The sequence below is a fragment of the Lithobates pipiens genome, unplaced genomic scaffold, assembly GCF_037356315.1.
Source record: "Lithobates pipiens isolate NorthernLeopardFrog02 unplaced genomic scaffold, aLitPip1_a1.2 Scaffold_30, whole genome shotgun sequence".
In the NCBI taxonomy this organism is placed as follows: Eukaryota; Metazoa; Chordata; class Amphibia; order Anura; family Ranidae; genus Lithobates; species Lithobates pipiens.
Window position 1 is genome coordinate 78,188,275 of NW_027507791.1, and position 27,506 is coordinate 78,215,780.

The window sequence follows — 27,506 nt, forward strand, 5'->3', positions numbered from 1 at the left end:
TAGTAGCTAGTGAATTGCAGACTGTCCCTGCTCCAAAAACCAAACTGTCCCTACACTGAGAAACGACAGCTGCAGAATCGGTCAGCAGCACTGCATGCAGTGCACTATAATATGCTTTCTATATTTGAAAGAAAGTATATTATAAGTGTATTACAATCCTATATACTGTACACCTATACCAGTCCTTAAAAGGACTTTTGTGGACCTAATAGTAATAGCTAGTGATTACACTGACTGTCCCTTTTCCCTTTCACAGCGTCCTTTCCCTACACCGACAAAAAACAGAATGTAAAATGGCTGCCAGATCAGGTCTATTTATAAGGTAGGGGGTATGTCCATGTGCTAAAATGTCTCAATTGGCTGTCCTGTACCCCATGATGGATGTGTCATGGGTCAAAGTTCTTCACAATGTAAACAAATATGTCCACCGCGAACAGTGCCAGAAGTCCGCCGGTTTGGCGAATCGCGAACGAGCAAAGTTCGCCACGAACCGACCGCCGGGCGAACCGCAAGGCCATCTCTAGTGAGTAATAATAAGTCCTTCCAACAGTCACAGACTCTCATTATTGTCCCCTTGGGTAGCCCTTAATGCAGGGCTCGACAAAACCCGGGCGCCAGGTCGCATTGGCGACTAGAAATAGCGACCTCGCGCCTGGGGCAGCACAGCTGGGGGTATCCTGTGTCTGTGGACCCCCCCAGCGTGATCGCGTCGGACCGTTCCGCCGGCGGCCGAAAATTTAGGCCGCGGCTTTGAGGCCTTCTGCGGTCCTATGATTCCTTATGGAATCTGGCGCCCTCTTGTGGTCGCCGTTGGTATGACAAACCAGCAATGTTAATGAAGATTCCTCTGCCTGTATTATATTACCTGCCTCTTCTTCCCTTTATTTAGAACCCCCTAAACATTATATATATTTTTTATTCTAACACCCTAGAGAATAAAATGGTGGTTGTTGCAATACTGTCTGTCACACCGTATTTGTGCAGCGGACTTACAAGCGCACTTTTGTTGGGAAAAATAATTTAGTAAATAAAAAAATAAGACAACAGTAAAGTTAGCCCAATTATTTTTTATATTGTGAAAGATAATGTTACACCGAGTAAATTGATACCCAACATGTCACGCTTCAAAATTGCACCCGCTCATGGAATGGCGACAAACTTTTACCCTTTAAAATCTGCATAGGCGACGTTTAAAAAAATTCTACAGGTTGCACGTTTTGAGTTACAGAGGAGGTCTGGGGCTAGAATTATTGCTCTCGCTCTACCGATCACGGCAATACCTCACATGTGTGGTTCGAACACCGATTTTATATGCGGGCAGGACAGGGCACGTTTAAAAATTATTATTTTTTCTGCTTTATTTTAACTTTTTTTTTTTTCCACTGTTCTTTTAAAAAAAATGTTGTGTCACTTTTATTCTTATTACAAGGAATGTAAAAATCCCTTGTAATAGAAAAAGCATGACAGGTCCTCTTAAATATGAGATCTGGGGTCAGAGAGACCTCGGATCTCATATTTACACTAAAATGCAATTGAAAAAAAAATTGTCATTTGAAAAAAATAAATAAAATGTCCCTCTAAGAGCTATGGGCAATAACTTGAAGACGGGGGGGGGGGGGGCGACGGCGGCGCTGCTATCTTCCCCTCACTCGTCTCCATGTCAGGCCAGGGACAGGTCCGGATCGTCGTCACGGACCTGGCTCCTAACTTTTTAAGCTGGCTCCTAGATTCCAAGCAAATTTGTCAACCCCTGCCTTAATGGCTGATCTTCATCTGAGTATTGTGTTGGATATCTAGGGGGACCAGTGTTCTGCTTTTAGACACTTCCAGCTGACTGAGACTTTTCAATAATAAGAAAGGCAGAATGTTAAAAGGGGGCATAATATGGGCCCACTTTCTTGAGATTTTGGTCACCCCTTCCCAATTTAATCTATTTAATTAATTAAATAAGGATTTATAGCATTTAGTATTTTAGGATTTAAGGGTACTGTCTCCTTAAAGTTTCTGCTTTGTGAACCAATGAAAATCCCGGGAATGTTCTAGAAGAGGCTATTTAAGGAAGTGACCATCTGTCAGCTTATCAATCCAAGTCTCTGTATGACCATCAACAGACTTCTGTATGCCTTGGTGTTGACTATTATTTTCAACTTAACAATAATTTATCCAGTTTTATCACTTATCTAGTTTATATCAAATTTGGCCCCCACCTACTATCTTGGTTGTTCATTTAGGGGGAAATAATTTGGGGAATAGTGGAACATTGTATTTATTGTTTATGATAAAACCGGACCTTCACTGTTTTTCGGTCACTTCCCCAGGTACAACAATTGTCTTTTTTGAGGCTGTCCTCGGCTCAGAGGAGGGTTATGGAGAAGATGCAGAAGAGAATTAACAGAGCCCTGGAAAAGTTTGATTGGTGGGCTATCCTATCGGCACTGGATCTGGAAGGTGGTATCTCAGGCTTGTACAGGCGAGATGGGGTCCACGTTGGTGTGGATATTTTCAATTTAGGCCTACAATACAGTATTGAGATGGCCGCGGCGTTGGGGTGGGACCAGCCTTGATGTTCAAATCTGGCTTGTGAGGACTTATTTTCTAAGTAAAATATGTGGTACTACTGATGTTTTATTTGAATTTATGATGTAATTTGGTTGATAATAACAATATGGGCCCACTTTCTTGAAATTTTGGTCACCCCTTTCCCAATTGAATCTATTTAATTAATAAAATAAGGATTTATAGCATTTAGTATTTTAGAATTTAAGGGTGTCCCCTTTAAGGATGCGGGGAAAGTGTCTGCTGTGGGAACCAATGAAAATGTTCTGGAAGACCAGGAAGAAGCTATTTAAAGAAGTGACAATGGGGTTTTTGCCTTCTTTCCTGGAGGCCAAGACAAGAGGAAAAAGCTCCCTCACTCCTGCCCCAGTCGCGAGCACTCATATGTGGTTGGGTAACCCTGGTATTCTGGGGGGGGCTTATTTTCTATGTAAAATATGTGATGCTGCTGCTTTTGTTCTGAAAGCCGAGCAGTAAGAATGGATGTTTTATTTGAATTCATGATGTCATTTGGTTGATAATAAAGGAGTATTAAAAGGATATTAATGTGTAAAAAAACAATAAAGTGCAGCAGCCATTTTTTTGCCAAGTTTTGTTCTCTGTGTATTTATTTTGATTGTTTTGTATCTGGGAAAAAGCGTTTGGGAGGGGTGTGGCCTACAATCTCATTACAGTTTACATTACAGTTAATGATGTGAAACATCGTCCTCGGATCTGCCTTCTTTCACATCTCAATCTAGCCCAGCTTTTCCTGAATGGGCATTCATCACAAGAAGACCAATGTTTCCTATCAAACATTACTTCCATTTGCCATGCAAAATCCATAAAGGGAGTCCCTGGGTAGCAGAAGTGCTCTGGGCAGACACTTTATAACAGAATCAGCCACCAAAATACCGTAAACTGGCTTGAAATAACCTTTTAAGTATCATCCAGAGTCAAGCATCTGTTTCAGTAATGCATATATAAATCTCTGCACTATATGTATATTGATCTCTCGGTCCGCCCCCCCCCCCCCCCCCGTACTTGTAGCTGCATACTTTAATACAGCTACTGGCCATAAAATGACATTTTTACTAGATAATTTATTCCTCCAGAGCTCATGTGGAAACAGATGTTACTTGTTACGTTTTGCTCTATGTAATGCTGTGCATGTCATATCATGTGTAATGTGTAGGTCACTCTCTGTGGATTGTCATTGTAGCTTATTAGGAGACCATGTTAAGGATAACAAAATAGCGCAAAAGGCTACAAAAAATCTAAGTCAGATTTAGAATAGTATTAATCCCTAAGCCTCTTTTCTTTAATTTTACAAAGACTGGAAGTTCAGGGAAGCAGCACTGAGAAAGCAGGAGCTAACAGTTTGAAAGTTATAAACTGCAAATGCTTAGGTAACAATTTTAACAGTTTACTGGGGAATGTTTATTTTTATTGTGCTCAATGTGTTTAACTAAAAATCTCGCTCTATATGTCTTTTGGAAAACACTTGTAAACAACGTGGTACCCCTATACAAGGACACCTATATAGATAGAAGCTGCCCGGAAAAATATGACAGAGTCTGGACTAAGTGGTTAGCAGAACCCTCTACCGCTGCAGTGGTCTAGGAAACCTTCCTAATATCTGACAGCCTCCCTTGAGCACCTAATAGATCAGTCCTTGATAGCACAATAATTCAGGTGAGCTATTTCACTATCAGCCCACCCTTGGAGCATGAGCCAGGCCAGCTCATTGATGTTGGTATACTATGGTATTCATACATAATCTAACAGTTCTTGGTACCGTAATGCTTCCTTGTGACCCCTGCACAGGTCCCTTCCATGATAATAGCTTAATGTTGGCTGTGCTGTTGTACGCTTCTATTGTCTGTGTTTATTACGAAGAATAAAAAGATTTAAAAAAAATAAATGTTGAGGGTTTAATACCACTTAAAGTGTAGGTCCACCGAAATGTACTTTTTAAAAAAAAAAAGTCAGCAGCTACAAATACTGCAGCTGCCGCCGCCATCTTCGGTAGGGGAATCAGGAGCCTTGCGGCTTCACTTCCCGGTTCCCTACTGCACATGCGCAAATCACGCTGCACAATCCGGATAGTCCCTGCTGCCTCTGGGACCCATGTGTTTCCCAGCAGGCAGCGGGGGGGTGGGGGGGGGGGTAGCGTAGACTCCCGTTGCAGTCTATGCCTGTAAGTGGGTGAAAATACCTGTATTGTACAGGTATCTGCTCCCCCCCCCCGAAAGGTGCCAAATGTGACACCGGAGGGGGGGGGGGGGGGGGTTATGGCAGCAGCTAGCTAATTCTATTTTCTAGAATGGCGTGCGTTTCTCCTTAGGATAAAAGTGGTCTTCATGGTGGATTTGTAGCAAGATCACTTTTATCAACGGTGGGAGAGGTGCCCCCCCCCCGTCAAACATCACTTCCGCCCATAGCTCTTAAAGGAGACTTTTTTTTTTTCTTATTTATTGCATTTTTGTGTAAATATGTCTTTATAGGTCTTTTTGACCCCAGATCTCATATTTAAGAGGTCCGGTCATGATTTTTTCTCTATTACAAGGGATGTTTACATTCCTTGTAATAGGAATAAAAGTGACCCAAACACTTTTTTTTTTTTAAACTGTGTCACAATAAAAAACTAAACGTAAAATAAATAAGAAAAAAAATGTCTTTTTTTTTTTTAAAGCACCCGTCCCCACGAGCTCAGAAGCGAACGCATACTTGAGTAGCGCCCGCATATGAAAACGGTGTTCAAACCACTCTGGTGAAGTATTGTCATGATCGTTAGAGCGAGAACAATAATTCTAGCCTTAGACCTCCTTTGTAACTCAAAACTGGTAACCTGTAGAAATTTTTAAACATCGCCTATGGATATTTTTAAGGGTAAATGTTTGTCACCATTTCATGAGTGGGCGCAAATTTTGAAGCATGACATGTTGGGTATCAATTTACTTGGCATAACATTATCTATCACAATATAAAAAAAAAAAAAAATTAGGCTAACTTTACTGTTGTCTTATTTTTTTTTATACAATATACTGTATTGTTTCCAAAAAAAGTGCGCTTGTAGGACCGCTGCGCAAATACGGTGTGATAGAAAGTATTGCAACAACCGCCATTTTATTCTTTAGGGTATTAGAAAAAAATATATAATGTTTGGGGGTTATAAGTAATTTTCTAGCAAAAAAAAATTATTTTAACTTGTAAACAACAAGTGTAAAAAAGAGGCTCAGGGCTGAAGTGGTTAAAAGGGGAGGTAAACATGACGAGGTAAACATGACGATTTAAAGTGGTTCTAAAGGCAGAAGTTTTTGTTTTACTTTTGAAGTGTTAATAAAACCGTAACAGTAAAATCAGAGAGGGGAGTGCCTGTGCTGATGGTATAATAATAATAAAGCTAGGAACTGCTGCCTCCACCAGAACACCTACCTAAGTAAGGTCTGATAGTAAAAGGGATATAAATATTGGTGGTATTGGCGCTGCTCCGAATAATGCAATAGATTGAATAAAGTGCTACGTGATTTACTATAGTGTAATAAAAGACGTGTGATTCCTAATCAACTTAAAATGGCATGTGCAGAAATGCTAGTGACACCACGAAAAATATATATGTATGGGGGAAATAAACCAAGGTAGAAAGCTTAAGACTGAAATCTCAAGACTGTTCTAACTGCTGATGAGAAAAAATATTTAGCAGTTAATATTTACTAAAATAATTACATTTCCATGTTCTGTGTACTTAGGGAGACCAGATATAGTGGATACAATATTCATCTTTAATCACAGTTGTTGGACTTTTTTCCCCTTGACATTTTTAAATGGACTTTTTTTAAATATTTGGATTATATACTGTATGTATTTCTTTGAACACTGAATGCACTCTATCAATGTATCGTAGGCATTCACTTTTTACACTTAGCACTTTTACAGAATATATTGTTTGCACTTTTTATTAGTAATTTAACTTTACTTACTGTCTTTTTGTGATAATTTTTGCACATAGATTTTATTTCAGACACTGGATTATTGTTTGCACAGAATTGGTTATACACTGTGTATGTCTAATTAGTGATTAGGCTGAGCAGTGGGTGTAATAACGTTAGATTGTGGTAATATAGATTTGCACTGGTTTTTCCTCCTTTTCTATTATTACCTGTGGACAGTGGCGGCTGGTGCTCAAATTTGTTGGTGGGCTGCAAACAAACTGAAAAATAAACATCAATTGCAGCTTCACTGTGCTACTATGCTAATGAAGGCATAAATTGTAATAAAATCTTAGGAATAAAGAACACGGAGGAGAGATGGGTTTGTTTTAAGAGCATATTAAATAAGGGCATTAGTCAATGCATCCCATTGGGTAATACATTTAAAAGAGCGAACAAAGGTCCTGGATGGCTTAACTCCAATGTAAAAATGCATATAAAAGCAAAGGAGAAGGCCTTAAAAAAATACAAGGCTGCGGGATCATCATCAGCATTCAGACTTTATAAAGAATGCAACAAGAAATGTAAGGGTGCAATAAGGACGGCTAAGATAGATCATGAAAGACACATAAAGGAGGAGAGCAAAACAAATCACAAGAAATTCTTTAAGTATGTAAAAAGTAAAAAAGGAGGACAAACCATATTGGCCCCATAAAGAATGAGGAAGGACATCTGGTTACAAAGGATGAGGAGATGGCGAAGGTATTGAATCTATTCTTCTCCTCAGTCTTCACGAGGGAATCGGGGGGCTTCAGTAACCAAAACTGCAGTGTTTATTCTCATGGCACATCACAGGAAGCAACTCCATGGTTAACAGAGGACAGAATTAAAATTAGACTTGGAACATTAACATTAATAAATCACCGGGACCAGATGGCTTGCACCCAAGGGTACTTAGGGAACCCAGTCAAGTAATTGCCAGACCATTGTTCTTAATTTTTACTAACAGTCTACTGACTGGAATGGTACCAGCTGATGGGAAAAAAGCCAATGTAGCACCGATATTTAAAAAGGTCCCAAAATACATCCCTGGGAATTACAGACTAGTTAGCCTAACATCAATAGTATGTAAACTCTTGGAGGGGGTGATAAGGGACTATATACAAAATTTTAGTAATGAGAAAGGTATCATTAGCAGTAATCAGCATGGATTCATGAAGAATCGTTCTTGCCATCTACATAAAGGAAGGCCCATAGAGGTGGTGTATCGGGATTTTGCTAAAGCATTTGACACAGTTCCCCATAAACGTTTACTGTACAAAATAAGGTCCGTTGGCATGGACTATAGGGTGAGTACATGGATTGAAAACTGCATACAAGGGCGAGTTCAGAGGGTGGTTATAAATGGGGAGTACTCGGAATGGTCAGGGGTGGGTAGTGGGGTCCCCAAGGGTTCTGTGCTGGGACTAATCTTATTTAATTTGTTAATAAATGACCTGGAGGATGGGGTAAACAGTTCAATCTCTGTATTTGCGGACAATACTAAGCTAAGTAGGGCCATAACTTCTCCGCAGGATGTGGAAACCTTGCAAAAAGATCCGAACAAATGAATGGGGTGGACAACTACATGGCAAATGAGGTTCAATGTAGTAAAATGTAAAATAATGCATTTGGGTGGCAAAAATATGAATGCAATCTATACACTGGGGGGAGAACCTCTGGGGGAATCTAGGATGGAAAAGGACCTGGGGGTCCTAGTAGATGATAGTCTCAGCAATGGCATGCATTGCTAAGCTGCTGCTAACAAAGCAAACAGAATATTGGCATGCATTAACAAAGGGATCAACTCCAGAGACAAAACAATAATTCTCCCACTCTACAAGACTCTGGTTCGGCCGCACCTGGAGTATGGTGTCCAGTTCTGGGCACTAGTCCTCAGGAAGGATGTATTGGAAATGGAGTGAGTACAAAGAAGGGCAACAAGGCTAATAAAGGGTCTGGAGGATATTAGTTATGAGGAAAGGTTGCAAGTACTGAACTTATTCTCTCTGGAGAAGAGACGCTTGAGAGGGGGTATGATTTCAATATACAAATACCATACTGGTGACCCCACAATAGGGATAAAACTTTTTCGCAGAAGGGAGTTTAACAAGACACGTGGCCATTAAAATTAAAAGAAAAAAGGTTTAACCTTAAACTACGTAGAGGGTTCTTTACTGTAAGAGGATGTGGAATTCCCTTCTACAGGCGGTGGTCTCAGTGGAGGGCATTGATAGTCTCAAGAAACTATTAGATAAGGACCTGAATGACCACAACATACAGGGATATACAATGTAATACTGACATATAATCACACACATAGGTTGGACTTGATGGACTTGTGCCTTATTTCAACCTCAACTACTATGTAATACCAATCATTACTTGACCAAGCTTGTTTTCTATATGATTTATTGCTTCATACGCTTTTATACTAAAAGGGAGTTGTGCCCTCTGAGGTACAGCTTGGGGGTAGTATAACTGATTGAGAATCAGTGCTTTAGCATGTTTCTGCTCCTCCTTCTTACCTGTGCCTGAACTCTAAAAGCTGGATTTACTAATGATAATAAATGATAAATGAAGAAAAGTGAAAGCCCAACTCCAGCTGATTTTTAAGTTTTGTCATTGCATAAGAGAGGGTTTGGACCTTGTCAGGTATATGTTTCTGTCTGAGAATTTCCTCTATTCTTTCTGTGGTCACCATGACAGGAAGTCAGGGGCATCTCTCCAATGAGGAAACAAACAACAAAAAAATATACAATCCAAACTGCCCAAGATAGAATTTCAGCAAAATAACCCTTGGATGGGCTTTTTATGAAAAGGAGCACTGTCTAAGGACAGAGAATACCGATGATGCCTCTGGATTATTAGTTCTTGTTTTTGCAGAGAGAGAATGCATAGACTGTTTTACAAACATTGCAATGTTTTACTTTCAGCGCTCTACAAAACTTTTTACTCCTATTCAGTTCAACTCTACTATAAAAATAAATTAAATGAACTGTCTGACTTCAGGTGAGTTGCTTTGTTTACTTTATATCATAAGTAAATGAACATATTAAAGAGGAAGTAAACCCTGATGGGTTTACTTCCTCTTTCATTCCCTGCAAAGGCAAAGCATAATGGACTACTATGCATCGCATAGTAGCCCACTATGTGTCACTTACCTGACACAGGAGCCAGCGATGTCACCGCTGTCCCCTGTAGTCCGGCGCATCCATCTTTTCGGTGGGGTCTCGCAGCTCATTCAATATGAACAGTGATCTGTGTATGCAACACTTTTCAGGAGGAATTTGACAGGTGGTGAGGAGGCATTATGTTGCCTCCTCATGGCCTGATTTACTTTGTAAATGCCATACTACCGTGCCCTAATTACACATATTGCACATGGTTGTGTCGTGGACCCTTAGGCCGGGTTCACACTATAATCGGATCGCACAGGAGCACTGTGCGTCCCTGTTCCCCATTTCAGGGACTAATCAGGGCCAATTCTATGCCTGAATTTGGCCCTGAAACTGAGCCAAAGACACGTTTTTGTGGGGATGTTCACAAAGCAAGTTTACAAAGATCACTCAGATTTATAGGAGCAGGCTAGAAATAAATGTAATACAATGTGGAAATGGATGTATGATTTTACATTTTGACCATAGAAACACTTTAAAGAGGGATTCCACCTACAAAAAAAATTATTAAAAGCCAGCAGCTATAAATACTACAGCTGCTGACTTTTAATAAATGGACACTCACCTGTCCCGGGGTCCGGCGATGTCGGCAAACGAGACCAATCCATCGCTCGGCTCTCGGCTGCTGCCGCCGTCATTCCCTGTGAGAGAATCAGGAAGTGAAGCGTTGCGGCTTAATTTCCCGGTTCCCTACTGCGCATGCGTGCGTCGTGCAGCGCAATGGGAATGGTCCGCGCTGTCTCTGGGACCTGTGTGTGTCCCAGCAGACAGCGCAGTGGGACAGGAAACAGTATAGACTCCCGTGGGAGTCTATGCCTGGAAGTGGGTGCAAATACCTGTCTTAGACAGGTATCTGCACCCCCTCCCCCCTGAAAGTTGTCAAATGTGACACTGGAGTGGGGAGGGTTTCCGATGAGCGGAAGTTACACTTTAGGGTGGAACCCCGCTTTAAGTACAGACAAAGCATATTTGGCTATGCTTCTCCTGTGGATCCCAGTTTGTTCTGCACTCCTATGACTCGTTTTCAGCAGACAGTGGGCTGAAGCCTGCTGTCAGCTAATATCACAGAGCCGGTCTGGGCTCCGACAAAATGGCTACAATGGAGTTTGGATCCGTCTGTATGCCTGTACTGGCACCCGGCTCAGCCTCTCAGTGAGCCACTAAGAGCCTGAACTGACCGTACCGGCCTTCTACACAGCCCAGCGCTCCAGTGAGTTTGGTCGAGGAGGGGGGTAGAGAACAGAGCTGCTGACTGACAGTCACGAGCTCTATGTTCAGGGAGCTGTGAGAACTGAGCGATCAGCAGTGTTTGAATGATCTGTTCTCAGTGTTAGAGGGCCAGGGGACAGATGCAGCATCGGACCAATCCACCTGCATCCACCTAGGTGATTGTGATTCTAAAACAAAAAAAAAAAACCTCTTTTAATTCTGGTCCTATCATAGATCTGTGTGGTCACTGTTTCCACTGAGTCTATTCAAATTTTAATGCATGTTGAGTCCTAATGAACTTGGGAGTGGTTTGGCCCTTGAAATGCATTGGCGTTTAGCTATACTTTAAAATTCACTTAGCAGTGGGGTCCCCCCTGCACTACAAAGGGTAAATGTTCATTTTGTGAAAGGGGTGATGAATAAGGTGAAAAACCTACCTTATTTTTTTTTCCAGAAGGTTTCCTCTCGCTGAGTGACTGGTCATACAAAGCTGCTCCTCTTTGTTGGTCATGCAGCGGCCCACTCTCTGATGTCATCCTGTGCAATGCAGGATCAATTGTAGATCAGGACGCTGAAAACCTCTCCGCAACATGGGAGAACCAGAGAGTGTCAGCTGCAAGAAATAAGGCAATATTTGACCTTATTTCCCACCCCTTAGACCAAACAAGCATTTCATTCCTATATTTTGGGGGGGAGCCCCTCTGCAAAGTATATATAAGGGGTTATTTACAAAAGGCAAATCCACTTTGCACTGCAAGTGCACTTAGAAGTGCAGTCGCTCTAAATCTAAGGGGTAGATCTGAAATTAGGGGAAGCTCTGCTGATTTTATCATCCAATCATGTGCAAGCTAAAATGCTGTTTTTTATTTCCCTTGCATGTCCCCCTCGGATCTACAGCGACTTTACTTCCAAGAGGACTTTCAGTGCAGAGTTAATTTTCCTTTAGTTAATAACCCCCATAGTATCTTACAAAAGTGAGTACACCCCTCACATTTTTGTAAATTTTTTTTATATCTTTTCATGTGACAACACTGAAGAAATTACACTTTGCTACAATGTAAAGTAGTGAGTGTACAGCTTGTATAACAGTGTAAATTTGCTGTCCCCTCAAAATAACGCAATAAAAGTGAGTACACCCCTAAGTGAAAATGTCCAAATTGGCCCCAAAGTGTCAATATTTTGTGTGGCCACCATTATTTTCCAGCACTGCCTTAACCCTCTTGGTCATGGAGTTCACCAGAGCTTCACAGGTTGCCACTGGAATCCTCTTCCACTCCTCCATGATGACATCACTGAGCTGGTGGATGTTAGAGACCTTGCTCTCCTCCACCTTCCGTTTGAGGATGCCCCACAGATGCTCAATAGGGTTTAGGTCTGGAGACATGCTTGGTCAGTCCATCACCTTTACCCTCAGCTTCTTTAGCAAGGCAGTAGTCATTTTGGAGGTGTGTTTGGGGTCGTTATCATGTTGGAATACTGCCCTGCAGTTTCCGAAAGGAGGGGGATCATCCTCTGCTTCAGTGTGTCACAGTACATGTTGGCATTCATTGTTTCCTCAATGAATTGTAGCTCCCCAGTGCCAGCAGCACTTATGCAGCCCCAGACCATGACATTTGGAAATGGGTTTAAGCACTTGCAAGCCTTTTGCTATAGGGATTACAACTTTTTGCAAAAAACTCTTAGATGAGCATGGCAGCGAGCGCAATATACAAGGATATGGGAAATGGTATTGACATAAACACAAACCCACATCCACATAGGTTGAACTGGATGGACTGATGTCTTTATTCAACCTTACCAATTATGTAATATATATACACACCTGATGGTGCAGAGTAAGTATCGGAGCAGGGTGTTTTTTATTTTTAAAATACTAAAGGCAAAACTTATTTTTTCATTTTGGATAGCTTAACCTGTTGCCGACCACCCCACGTAGATATATATCGCAGGGTGGCGGCTCCTAGAGGCAAGATCACTTACCTGTACATGATCTTTACTTCAGGGTTTGTGGTGCACGCATGTCACCAGTGACCAGCTCCCACTGTGAATGGACACAGCGGGAGCCAATCAACCCCATGTCTACTGGGAACCGCCAATCGCTCCCTACATAGGCAGAACAGTGGTCAGCCTATGTAAACAAGGCAGATGGCCATTCTGTAACAAGAGAAGACAGAAATCCTGTGTGTCTGCCAAGCAGGAACACGCATCTCTGCCTTCCCATAGTACAAGGACCTCCCACACACAGTTAGAAAGTACTCTCTAGGGCAGGGGTAGGGAACCTCGGCTCTCCAGCTGTTTTGAAACTACAAATCCCATCATGTCTCTGCCTCTGGGAGTCATGTCTGTGATTGTTAGAGTCTTGCAATGTCTCATGGGTCTTGTAGTTTCAAAACAGCTGGAGAGTCGACGTTCCCTACCCCTGCTCTAGCGACACATTTAACCCTTTGATCGCCCCTGATGTTAACTCCTTCCCTGCCAATGTCATTAGTACAGAAACAGTATATTTTTTTTAGCACTGATCACTGTATTGGTGTCACTGGTCCCCAAAAAGTGTCACTTAGTGTTTGATTTGTCTGCTGCAATGTCGCAGTCCCGCTATAAGTCGCTGATTGCCACCATTATTACTAAAACAAAAAAAAATCCATAAAAATATCCCATAGTTTGTAGATGATATAACTTTTGCACAAGCCAATCAATATATGTTTATTGAGATTTTTTTTACCAAAAATATGAAGCAGAATACATATTGGCCTAAGTTGATGAAAATGTTATTATTATTATTATTATTATTATATTATTATTTTATTTATTAGATGTTTTTTTTTTTTTATTTGGATGTGTTTTATAGCAGAAAGTAAAAAATACTACTCTACTCTATTGCTTTTCTGGGGACAACCCAACATATGGGATTTTCTTTTACTTTCGGTGATAATGGTAAACAGGACCAATAGTGATAGACGGCAGTAAACACTCACTGAGGTCCCAATCCCACTCTATCCACAACTAAAAAAAAAAAAAAAAAAAAAAAAAAAAGTTTTATTTATAATTATATCATAATCTCTATTATGTTTATTCATTTAAATGTATTGACAGCTGTCACTAGACCAATAGGAAACATTTTTGTATTAGGCTCTTTATACTGGTTCCATGTGTATGTTGTATTGTTAGCATATATGTACGGCAGGCTGACAGGGTGGAAGTTACATGCTAAGGGACAGGTACAACAGACACAGCAGACTGTTTCAAAAAGAGCAGAAGCAACAGCACCACCCAGAGGCTGGATGGGAGGGTGCAGTCTAACTGTTTTAAAGAAGACTTGTCAAAGGAAAAAAGGGAGCCAAGCTGAGTAACTTTATTCTGTAAGGGGCCATAGTATGTCTGCTAATACCTATACCTACCTAATTCCAGGAAAACATTTTTTTTTAAAACTGTGAATATAGAGGTCCTTATCGTGTTTGATGATCATGCTCAGCCTTTTTCAAAACAAAACAACCCTTGAAAAAACTTTCGGGTCTCAGGGAACCCCTGCTTAAAATGAAAGTAGTTGTAAAGGCAGAAGGTCTTTTATCTTATTGCATTCTATGCATTATTTATTATTTTTAAACAAACAAAAAAGAGTCTTTAATATCACTTTACCATATCTGCAACTCATAATAGATTAGTGTGATGGTCAGTGAGAAAAGTGCTCCTTATGCCGCGTACACACGACCAGAATTTCCAGCAGAAAAGGTCAGACGGTCTTCCAGACGGAGTTCTGACGGACTTCCGACTGAACGGAATTGCCCATACACGAACGGACCTTGGTCCGTTCGTTTTTAACGTGATGATGTACGACGGGACTAGAAAAGGAAGTTCAATAGCCAGTAGCCAATAGCTGCCCTTGCGTTGTAGAATTTGATTCCGTCGGACAGATTTGAAACATGTTCTATTTCTAGATCCATCTGAATTTTTGAAGAAAAAAGTCTGATGAAGCCCACACACGATCGTAATATCCGACGGAATGATTCAGTCGGACCTTTTCTGCTGTAAAGTCCGGTCGTGTGTACGCGATATTACACTTGTGGTCAGTGGGTTCAATTACCCCTTACAGATAGTTTAAAAAAGGCATAAATTGCTCACTGCTCAAGGAACCCCTAGAAACCTCGAGAGGAACCCTGGTTTAAAAAATCTGATCTAGTTAGTCCCTGTTCTAGCTTAGCGTCTTAATGACTGCATGCTTGTTTGGGTCTAGCAGGTCCTACATTTTTAGGAAAAGTTATCAATGACAGCAATCTCATTTTCAAAATGTGTTACTTTAAAAAGCCATTATAAAAGAAAAGTGGTGGTAAAAAAAAACACATGGGATTTCCATTTTTGTACAATAACATTGAACGAAATCCTTTAGTATTCACCTAGCCTCAAGTGTTGTGACATTTGTGAACTCCCTCACTGGTGCCAATGTCTTAGACCTGGCATCTGCTTCTATAGCCATCTTGATTGGCTCAGATGATTTAACTAATGCACATTTGCACAGGAGTTAATTTATCCCAGCACCAAGGCATGTCAAGAATGTGTACTGAGCTGTTATTTCAAAGCATCTTAGCAAGAGAAGGGTAAGAAGTCTGTAGTACTCCTGATGAGTACGCGCTATGTATGTAAATTTAGTTTTTGCCCAAAACTGTATTTGAGTTTTGGGGTTAATTGTGTGAAATTATGCTTTGGCATCAGCTGGGCTGTATTAAGGTTCTGACTGGTCATAGGTGGGGTTTGCACCTGTGAGAGGCATTAGAACGCAGTCTGGTTGGACGCATTGGCTATCAATCTCTCTCTTGGAGCCTTTGTCTCACTTGTCTCACTGTATATTCCGGGAGAGGATACTTAAGGTGCGGAAGTCACATGGTTCTGGGTTTCCGGTCCAGAAGTTGTTGCTGACTCCATGGTCCTGGTCCTCTTGACCAGCCCCCAGAGGCCCTCATGGCCTGGGGTGCGGATCCATCCCTTTCCGAGCCTCGCAACTGGCTAGTCCGAGGCACAGTAACTGGAAGGAGGATTCTAAGGTGTTCCGGTGCTGTCTCCGGTTTGGAGAGGCCCAGCAACCCTACATGCAAGAAGGAGAGGACTCTTCAGTAAGAGGGCCACGCACGAGGCTGGCTGCTCGGTAAGAGCCTGGAGGCTGAGCTGTTAAGGACACTAATTGAATCTGCATTTCTTACGGTATCGCTGGACTGGCTGCAAGATTCTGGTACAGTAAGAAAAGTTCCTACTTCTATCCTTCTGTTTGCAACTAAGTTCCTGAGAGCATCTACGTTTTCAACCAAGTCTGTGGCAGAGACTTTGCTAAATTAAAATGACTTGTTGGCTGCTGGTATCCATAAACAAGGATTTATCCAACAGTTAAAGAATCCAGTTGTGAGTGGCTATTCCCTGGATTATTGAAGTCAGCAGTTCCAAAGTACCTGAGCTATACTTCATCCTTATACCCTCTATTTCCAACTGAGAGACTGAGTTTGTTCAACTGTTTTATGCAAATAAAAACCCTAAAAAGGAATGCAAGTGTTGGTCTCTGTAGTTACTGGGCCATTAACTTTGGGAACCCCTAAACAAGAACGACAAGTTACGAGCTGGAGGAGGTAATCGGTAAGCCCAGAAAATTTCAGCCGCCCCTTCGGGGGTCAGTAAAGTGCAATATCTGGTGCAGCTCTGCATGGAAACCAATCAACTAAACCTTTTTTTTGTCAAAGCTTAATTGATCAAGCTGTAGATAGAAGCTGACTGGATTCTAGAGCTGCACCAAATTTTGCACGCTCCAGTATTATTAAATCAACCCCATTGAATGTGTCTTTTGCAATGCAAACTCTACATGATGGCAATATGATAAATTTAGGGCTATATTTTGCTTATATTTTACAAGATCTGTGTAATGGGGATATGGAAAGGGTGTGTCCTTGCATACTTTGTCCAAAAAAAGTGTCCCTCTTATCTAAAATAATTGGGAGGTATGCATCTAACATCTTGGTACTGGTAAACATGTTCATTCTAGGGCCTTTGTTTCTATGAAAACCTTATTGTGTTGTCATCTGATAAAGTCTGTGACCACATGGGATCGAGGTTCATACTCGATGATATGTGGTTTTCAATATCTAGTATGAAAGCTTAAAGTAGATGTAAAACCAATCATTAAAAACGTATGTAGCGCTGGGCTCCTGAAGAGCACACGCTATGTTTTTCAAAGTTAAAACTTTACCCAAACTACAGTTTGGTTTGGGTCTATTTGTCTAAATTTGGCTTCTGTGTCAGTCTGACTGGACTGTGAGATGTTCAGCCTAGCCACAGGGGGCGCTGTCTTTGGTGGCATTCGTGGGTCTGGTCAGGCGCTTAAGTTACTCTCTTTCAGAGCCAGGTCAGTGGGAGTGGCCCTCTTGCTGTGCCCTCTGGGAGGGAGTATTTAAGATATGGATGTCACGTGGTTCCGGTCCAGTATGAAGTGCTGATTACATGGTCCTGGTCCTCCTGACCAGCCCCCAGGAAGGCTATGGCCTGGAGTGCGGTTCCACCCGACTTTAATGCCTCTGGCCTGGCTAGCCCAAGGCATGGAAACTAGAGGAGGATTCTGAGGTGGATGGGTGCCGTCTCTGCCTGGGAGAGACCCACTGAACTTCCAGCATTCCAGGGGAGGACTCTTTAGAAGAACACCACGTACTGGGGTTTTCTTAACAAGAGCCTGGAAGGGCCGAAGTAATCGAGAGAATCCGGTCTTGTGGATATTGCCAAGTAGACTGAAAGATCCAGGTATTCTACAATTGTTCTACAGCTTAGTTTCCTATGTGTTCTGCAACAATGTCGATGATAAAGACTAATCTGTCTGAATTTATATTCAGACTGAAACAAATTGCATTTGTCTATCCATTACTAGAGTGCTGCATGTAGGTAGAAGGGGCTGCAAAAAGGCTGCAGGTGAAAACATTTTCCTCATAAAATCTCTCTTTTAATTTGGGTTTAAGTAGATTTTAAATGTACCTTCTGTAATTTTCAGGACTCATGCTGTATGTACACAGCGGTGCAGAATTAATAGCCCTTGTACATGCGGTCGGACATTCCGACGGAAAATGTCCGATCGGACCATGTTGTCGGATAATCCGACCATGTGTGGGCTCCATCGGACTGTTTCCGTCGGAATATCCGACCGACAACATTTAGAGCTGGGTTATAAATTTTCCGACAATATGGTCTGATGGGACTGTGTCCTATCGTTTGTAGAGAATTCCGATCAGACAAAGTGCCACGCATGCTCAGATCAAATTCCTAGACCAAAGCTATTGGCTACTAGCCTGAATGTAGTCACGTCGTAATGAAAAACGGTCATCACGTTCTGAACGATCGGCTTTTCCGACAACTTTGTCCGACCGCGTGTATGCAATACAAGTTTCGGACAAAATCCGTCGGACAAAATCCAATGGATTTTGTTGTCGGAATGTCCGACCGTGTGTACAAGGGTGTAGAGGTTTTTTTGGGGTCCTTTAACTTTAAAAAAAAAGATTTATTTGACTTTTTTTTAGGTTGGCAGTGAAAGAAAATCTGTGCTAACAAGTTAGCAGAATGGAGACTATGATGTAGTACCTAACAATGAACACACAAAAAAAAAGTGATCTTATGTAACTTGTTTTTCTAATGTAATTACCCTAATTGAAGTCTTTTAGGCTTGTAATGGCATAATGCAGAATCAAGATGTTTCTTTTCACCATTCTGTGTGTGGATGCTCGTCCTGCCGGTCTGATTAAAGTGAACCTGTGCTGTACAGATTTGCTTTATGTGACACTATGACATTCCTCACCTTCCCAGCACACACATCCCGCTCTAAAATCCTTGTAGTTCTAATCAGACACGTTTGTGCTTTACACATCCCTTATATAGTTTATAATATGAGCGTGACAAAAATATGTTCTAAAGCTTCTTGTGTGTGTAGTGCTCACCACCGGAAGGGCTGTTGAATTGTCTCCCAGGTTCTTCTCCCACTAGTGAAACAACATTCATTCCTCTGGCTCAGTCTCGGGTTTGCTTTTATTAAGTCTATTGCAAATTAATTTGGATGGGCCTTAGAGAAACTGTAGGATACTCCAGAACACTGAAAGGGAATGTGAGGGCACTCTTCTCTTTGCAGTAACTTCTTAGCACAGTCCTTTCAGCTGGATGACATATAGTGGACAGCACTGGGACACCATTGGCAATGTTCCAGGCCAGGCAAGCCTTAAACATAATACACCAGGGGTTAACAGAATTAACAGTCAGTAGGATCCCTCTTGCAGGTCTTTATTCACAGTGTCCCTGGGACATGCATGTCTCCCTCTAAAGACAGTGGAACCTACAGGTCGGATCCTCAGTGAAATCCCTCCACCAACTCTCAAAGAATTAGTAACAGAATATGCCCTCCAGCTATGCACAGCTGGAAACTTTAGTGAGACAGGCAGGATTTCCAGCTGGACTGCAAAGAAGGGCAGCAGCCCTTCTGCCTGGGAACCTCTCCTGGGAAATAAATCCGCTCTCTGAGGCTGCAAACTATTTATGCCCTCCCCAACCACCATCTGGGCACACCTCTCCAGGGATTGGCTAGGGCTGCATAAATATTCAGGCTGCTTATTTGACTCTCCCATCCACTACATTCTGGAAGCCTCCAGAAGGGGGGGGGGGCAATCTAACTCACACCCTGCAGAGCCCTGAGCAGCCCAAAATAATCACATGCTGCTCTGCTGATTACAGGAGAGCCGCAGAATTAAATTTTCCTAACCAAACCTAGCAACCTATCTAGGAGGGTGCTACATGCGGAAGGAAATCCATGTGTAAGCTCCAAGTTCCTCCAGTCAGAGCTTACAGCCATGGCCAAAAGTTTTGAGAATGACACAAATGTAAATTTTCACAAAGTCTGCTGCCTCTGTTCTTATGGTAGCAATTTGCATATACTCCAGAATGGTATGAAGAGTGACCAGATGAATTGCAATTGCAAAGTCCCTCTTTGCCATGAAAATGAACTTAATCCCATAAAAAAAACTTTTCCACTGCATTTGTGAAGAAGGCTTCAGGGTGCTCACAGTTGATTCAGCTGTGGGATCGGGGCACCACCAGTGCAGAGCTTGCTCAGGAATGGCAGCAAGCAGGTGTGAGTACATCTACACACACAGTGAGGAGAAGACTTTTGAAGGATGGCATGGTGTCAAGAAGGGCAGCAAAGAAGCCACTTCTCTCCAGGAAAAACATCAGGGACAGACCGATATCCTGCAAAAAGTACAGGGATTGGACTGCTGAGGACTGGGGTAAAGTTATTTTCTCTGATGAATACCCTTTCCGATTGTTTGGGGCACCGGGTAAAAACCTTTTCCGGAGATGAAAAGGTGAGCACTACCATCAGTCCTGTGTCATGCCAACAGTAAAGCATCCTGAGACCATTCATATATGGTGTTGCTTCTCAGTCAAGGGAGTGGGTTCACTCACAATTTTAAAGAAAACATGGTAGAAAAACATCCTCCGAGAGCAACTTCTCCCAACCATCCAAGAACAGTTTGGTGAGGAACAATGCCTTTTCCAGCATGATGGAGCACATTGGCAAAAGTGATAAATAAGTAGCTTGGGGAACAAAACATCAACATTTTGGGTCCATGACCAGGAAACTCCCCAGACCTCAATCCTATTGAGAATTTGTAGTCAATCCTCAAGAGGCAGGTGAACAAAAAAAACTCCACAAATTCTGACAAACTCCAAGCATTGATTATGCAAGATTGGCTGCCATCAGTCAGGATGTGGCCCAGAAGTTGATTGACAGCATGCCAGGGAGAGTTGCAGAGATCTTGAAAAAGAAGGGTCAACAAATATTGACTCTTCGCATAAACTTAATGTAATCGTCAAAAAAAAGCCTTTGACGCTTACAAATGCTTGTAATTATACTTCAGTATTCCATATTAACATCTGACAAAAGATCTAAAAACACTGAAGCAACAGACTTTGTGAAAATTAATATTTGTGTCATTCAAAAATTTTTTTGCCATGGCTGTTCACAGGACCCTCTCCCCACTCCTATATGACAGCGATGGGGCAATCACCAAACAGCAGCACTGTCACATGAGATGAAGCAAAGCTACTGACTTTTTCATACCCAGAAGTACAGGATAAATCAAGTGAATGAAGCATCATTCAAATCAATGATAAGCAGTGCAAGTACCTGAATTTGACCTGGTATCAGCCTCTTACACTCTCAGCTTGAAACGAGAAAAAGAATAAGTACAAGGAGCTAATCTAGCAGCAAAAAGGATAACTGGTTCGAATCCCGACCACAACACCATCTGCCTGGAGTTTGCATATTCTCCATGTGCCTGCGTGCGTTTCCTCCAGGTACTCCGGTTTCCTCCAACACTCTGAAGACATGCTGTTATGTTAATCAGATCCTGTCTAAATTGGCCCTAGTGTATCAATGAATATGAGTTAGGGACCTTAGGTTGTAAGCTTCTTGAGAGTAGGGAAAGAAATGAATGTACAATGTATATGTAAAGAGCTGTGTAAATTGACGGCGCTATATAATTACCTTAAATAATAATAATAGTTCATGTGCTGACAAGGGGCATGCTCATGGGAGGAGAAAGCAGATTGGCACATTAGCTTATCCCTTTTCCCTGACAAATCACAGGCTGGGGTGGGTTCTAGATTGCCTGGGCTCAGAGGACGTAGGTAAATGATGCTAGACACAAGACTGAGGTCATGTGTTGGTGGAAAAAAGTACTGCGGGGAGATCTCTGGCTTCAAGATGAATTTTGCAGAAACAGCTGCTTTTTCTATTTGATCTCTTAATGGGCAATTCATTTGTATCTTGGTGTTTTTGGCTGGAGTTCTACTTAAAAATGACTTTCATATTAAACAACCTGAAAATAGGCAAGTTTCCATGATTCAACCAAAGGGCACTGCCACCAACTCCTGCTTGTATGCATTCCTCTGCAGAAGTCTTGGCATCTGGCAAATGTTTTATGACAAAAGAACTCATTTAAAGTCCAGCCAGCATGCCAGAAATGATTCTAATTACACAGAAATGATTCATCTGCCCAATTATTCAAAGCTGACCATTCTCAAAGGATTCCCCCTATTGAGAGGACAACAGATGTACGTAATGATCCATTTGGAATACAGTGGATCATCGTCATGCTCAGCATTTACCATTAGCCTTGTTCCAGCAGCTGTAGGGTAAAGTAACCCTTTTTTCAAATCAATTTAATATGCACACAGCATAATACTACCACCCGATTGGATAATTAACTCAGCCTACCATTCATCCTTGTTGCTTATATTGTCTAAATTTCTTATTTCCATATTAAACGGTAAAGGATTGCAGGCCCAGCACTGAATTTACTTATCAATTACATAAAGTGGATGAAATCTCAGGGACGCGGACTGCAGACTTGCAGGTTTTAATTTAAGGCTTTAATTTCCCATGAACAAATCCATTCATTTCGAGGTTTTAGGATTTATAGAGCCAATTTCATCCCCATAAAGTTGCCTTCGGCTCCGAGGCAGGTTAATGGTTCATAGCACTGATGCAATATACCTTGGGATGTGTTGGATGTGTAGAAATGTTGGATAGATTTCATGTTTGTCTGGCGTAATTTAGTTTTATTATTTTATTTATTAATTTTTTTGCTTTGCAAAGTTAAGTTTTGGTATTTAATCTTGTTTTATTACATTTTCAACATATTAAGGTACAAAAAAAAAAAACATACATGATGGACCATAGAGACAAACATAGGTCCGTGTAAAGTTAACATACACATACCAACACATGTGAATTGTGTACAATTAGGCAACAGTTAGGCACGGTGAGGCTGCACTGTTGGCACAGTGAGGCTGCAAGGGGCACAGTGAGGCTGCAATGGGGGCACGGTGAGGCTGCACTGTTGGTACAGTGAGGCTGAAAGGGCACAGTGGGGCTGCAATGGGGGCACGGTGAGGCTGCAATAGGGGCAAGGTGAGGCTGCAAGGGGCACCGTGAGGCTGCAATGGGGGCAAGGTGAGGCTGCAATGTTGGCACAGTGAGGCTGCAATGTTGGGCACAGTTAGGAATTATATTTTAATTCTTGAGAGTAGGTACAAAAATTGGGACAGGCTTGTAGGGGCCCCAGTTCATTACTTTGCCCAGGGGCCTGTGATGCTGTTAAAATGACCCTGCTTGTAGAAAGCCATATGTTCCCATTAGCAAATTGTGGCACAAAGCAAAGAAAATCCATGCTTTAGTATACAAGGAGAAGCAACAGGTTCACTTTAATGCAGACCTCTACAGACACTTGTGGGGAGGTTGTAGCTTACACATGGCTATAGACTCTCAGTGAGATAGTTGGCTGGCACAGCACTTTCACATGGAGTGAAGCACATGTTCCTCAATACCTGGAAGTACTGGCTGCTCCCTTTGGCTCTCTGTGGTGAACTTCACAGCAGGGAAGCGGAAGTAAAATGAGTATGAACTGCAAGGGATGGAAGGATTTAGAGCCCCTCAGGCAGCAAGAGAGGTGGTAAAAGCAACTGAGCATTTTACCTCTCCCTGACCACCCACCCAAAAAAAAAAGCATGCAGCTGCTTAAAGCTGGTGCTGCTGCAGTCAGGATTTTCAGGGTAAAGACAGGCGGTGAAGAGGTGACATATCACCTTTGGGAATATTCAAAGGAGTGGCATTATGTATAACTGTTAAAATAATATACAGTTCAGCTGAATTCACGCAATTTCATTCCTGCATGTCAGTCTGACTTCGGGGGCAATTTCAGAGATCTGTGTGCGGGTTCCTGCACAGATGTCTATACAAATCACACCCGGCAGATGCCAAAAGTAGTACAGGAACCAATTTTGGGAATCGTTATGTCGTCGCAAATGCAACGTCGCACTGATTTGGACGGTGACGATGCCGGCAATAGCTGCTGATTTGGCATGCGATTTTACATTTCAAATCACGTGCCAAATCATTGCAATGTGAACCTAGGCTTAAACTGAATCAAAAGGAATTACTGCACAAATATTATTTTATTTTCCCATTTTGAACCACTGGGTGGAGCTCTTGGCTCATTTCCATGGGTTTTCTAAGGAATCCTTATCTGCTTTGCTGATAAAACCTGTTTAGATTTCAAGGAAAATTGTAATGAGTCAGAGCAGTGCTATTATTCCACTCTCCCCCCCCCCCCCCCCCCATCTTTGAATGGTTATGTATGTGGTATTTGTCAGGGTGCCTGAAACAACTACTGCTCTGTGTGACGTAAGTACTTTTGTGTTACAGACTTGAAGCAAGCATTCTGTAAATTAGTCAGAAACGTCAGCTATTCCTATTTATAGACTTGTTTCAGGTCAGTGGCTCAGAAAGTAATAAAGCCAAAGCTTCAAGGTAATAGCCAAGAAAAATAAAATTCTCAGTAGGAGTTCTACAATGGCACCCTCTATGATTCTCATGAGTCCTTTAGGAAAACTCAAAGAACCTCAGAGGTCCTTTGTTTTACAATAAAAAGTGAAGTAATATTAAACACCTTCCTTTTCAGCTATTTAAAGCAGAGCTCTACCCAAAAGGGGAAGTTCCACTTGTCTACCACAGGTGCCTGCTCCCACTTCTGGCTGAGTTGGCTGCGGAAAACTCAGTCAGAAGTTTGGCCCCCCCTCTTCCTTTCCCCGCAGCCAGCCCATTCACAAAGTGCAGTGCGCTTCATGCATGCGAAGTAGGGAACTGGCTGTGAAGCTGCAAAGCTTCACTGCCAGTTTCCCTTGTTAGAGATGGCGGTGGCAGCACCCGAAAGCCGATTCCTGGACAGGTAAGTATCCTATTATTAAAAGTCAGCAGCTACAGTATATGTAGCTGCTGATTTTTTTAACAATCGGAATTACTTTATTAAAATCATGTGGAAGCAGAATACAAGGAACAAAGAGCTGCTGACTTTTAATTTTTTTCTGAAGAGCCTGAAGTTTCTCATTAAATAATGTAATAGCAATGTCTCCTATTACTTTTCTGAGAGATGCCTGTACTTTATATCAGCCTTTCTTAACCTTTTCAATACAGAGAAGCCCTTGAAACAACTTTTGGTCTCAGGGAACTCCTGCAAAAAAAGACTATAACTACAACTCATGATAGATTAGTGTGATTGTCACTGAGAAGAGCGCTCCTTACACTGGTCATTGGGAAGAATTATTCCATTACAGATAGCTAAAAAGGTCAATGATGTCAGTGGGAACTTATCTGAGTGGCAGAAATTGCTCAAGGAACTCCTATCAACCACTGGAGGAACCCTAGGGTTTCATGGAACCTTCTTGAGGAACCGTGCTTTAGATTCCCTTTTTTTTTTTTTGCAATTGCTTCCACACCTCTCCCTAAAGAGGGATTCTTGGTATCCCTACAGGTTTGAACAAAGCCACCCGTGAGTCCACGTTGCCAGGCTTGGACTACAAGCGAATGTCCAAACTAAGCCTGTGTCTATATGCACAAACAGCCCGACATGTAACTTTACAGCAGCCTCAACTGCTCCTATGGGATGCAGGGCACAGGCAGATTTTTCCTTTTAAAGCCCCATACACACTATCAGTTTTTCTGCTGAGTTTTTCCTCCAGGTTTACCAAAACCATGTAGTGCAAGGGCCTGCCTGATTACATACAAATTGAAACACCTAAGGTTTGACCTCATATTATATGGTTTTGGTAAGTCTGAAGGAAAAACTCAGCAGAAAAACTGATAGTGTGTATGGGGCTTTACTGAACATATGATTGTCCATATGTTAGCCAAATAGCAACAAGGGAAACAAATACGTGCTAGTGTAATGTTGATGAGATGTGCAATTCCAAAACCCATGATTAAGTGACATCCAAGAACGCGCCTCCCAGCCTAAAGCTGTCACAATCATCTATTTGTATAGCAAAGGATTTGGCTGGGGAAAAAAAAGGAATATGTGCGATAATGCACATTTTTGTAAAAAAAAAAAAAAAACATTCCTGGATTTGTTATTGATGAACTCCGTGGATCTTATTTATGTACATTTTTACAAAGCTTTAGAATCACTTCAATTCAAGGTGCGCCCATAATAAATATGTTATATATATATATATATATATATATATATATATATATATATATATATATATATATATGTATATATATATATATATATATGTATATATATATATATATATATATGTATATGTATATATATATATGTATATGTATATATATATATATATATATATATATATATATATATGTATATGTATATATATATATATATATATATATATATATATATATATATATATATGTATATATATATATATATATATACACACACACGTACACACCTTATTTACTCACTGGTCAGATCACATGATTCAACATGTGAATGAGAGTAGTCATGAATAAGTGTGGATCTGTTGGCATGACAATGCTGTAAAACAGCATCTGTCCTCATTATTTGTCAAATTGTCTGGAGACTCTTTCTTTTCTTTATTGTAGATGGTGGCAGAAGGTGAAGAGGGCCCATGCCTTTACAGAACTAAAGACGACCTCTATATGGCTGTGCATCTTCAGAGACCCAAACAAAGGGCCTTGTCTGCCTTGTGCTGTCATTAACCTCCTGCAACTGCATTGACTTCAATCACTCCACCATTGCCTCCCCCTTGTAGATGGTGACAGGAGGGAACAAAGTAGACAAACACAAAGCTTCCTCCTGCTGGCCATTTTTACACCCTTTCTTATCCTTTGTTTTGTAGCATTAACACTGAAGGATAGAAATAAAGGCAACATTTTCCCCAGATTTTACAGTATAAAATATGCAATTTTGCAATATATTGCAATATATTGACCTTTATTTGCCCTTTTTGAGTTTAATCGCTCTATCTTTCTACCCTATTACCTCCCTAACCTACAATTAAACCTTATTACTACTTTGCTACCTGCTAATTATTCAGGTCCGTTGTTGGTGGTGGTGATTTGATTGGTCGGATAACGCTGCTGTTGGATTGTCCTGTCTACTTGTCCGGGAGCTGTGACGCGCCTGGCGGCCCCTCCTCCCCCCTCATCTGATTGAGGGGGTGGGTGTGCCGCCATTGCGCATCAGCGTCACGCATTCCATGTCAGAAGTGCGCATCCCTTTGGACGCCAGCATATGCCTTCATGTGATTTCCATACCCACACGGTACGCGAGCGGGGCGTTGGTGCCGGCTGGCCGGGCGTACCAGTGCCCGCGCGGTGACGCCTTTCGCTCCTCCCTTCTGCGTGCAGAGTGACGTTGGTGGGCAGTGTTCGCGGTGGCGCCTATAAGGGGCGTGGCCTTGGCAGTGTTTACTCTCGAGACTCCCATATCACCGGATGTCACGTCTGTTTGAGGAGTGCTATGTCTTTCAGCTCTGCTACTGGCTCACTTCATGCACTGGGTACTTTTATTCACTGCTCTTTGTCCCTCTCCCACCTATTTTCTAATGGATCACTTTTTCTTTTTCACAGGTACTTGGTTTGCTTTTTGTTTTCCTTCCATTTTTTCACACTTGCACTCAGGGCCACCCCAGTCCTGGTCTCACCTTTCCATCATCACCATCACCACTCTGTCCACTTCTATGTTCTGCCTATTTCTTAGCGATCTTCCTCACTTGTCAC